This window comes from Symphalangus syndactylus, chromosome 24 (assembly GCF_028878055.3).
Source record: "Symphalangus syndactylus isolate Jambi chromosome 24, NHGRI_mSymSyn1-v2.1_pri, whole genome shotgun sequence".
In the NCBI taxonomy this organism is placed as follows: domain Eukaryota; kingdom Metazoa; phylum Chordata; class Mammalia; order Primates; family Hylobatidae; genus Symphalangus; species Symphalangus syndactylus.
This window is the reverse complement of record NC_072446.2, coordinates 26,631,274-26,631,546: the sequence shown is the minus strand read 5'-3', so window position 1 is coordinate 26,631,546 and position 273 is coordinate 26,631,274.

Genomic DNA, 273 nt, shown 5'->3' with positions numbered 1-273 from the left:
GGGGACCTTAAGTTCCCAGAGACCTTTCCCACTTGGGAAAGCAAGTCTAGACAAGTGCTGTCAGCCCAGGAACATACCACACCGGCTGAAACCACCCCATAAGGAGGTCTGCCATTTCTCGTGGCTGGTGGATTTTTTTTTTTTTTTTTTTTTGAGACGGAGTCTTGCTCTGTCCCCCAGGCTGGAGTGCAGTGGCGCGATCTCGGCTCACTGCAAGCTCCGCCTCCCGGGTTCACGCCATTCTCCTGCCTCAGCCTCCCCAGCAGCTGGGGC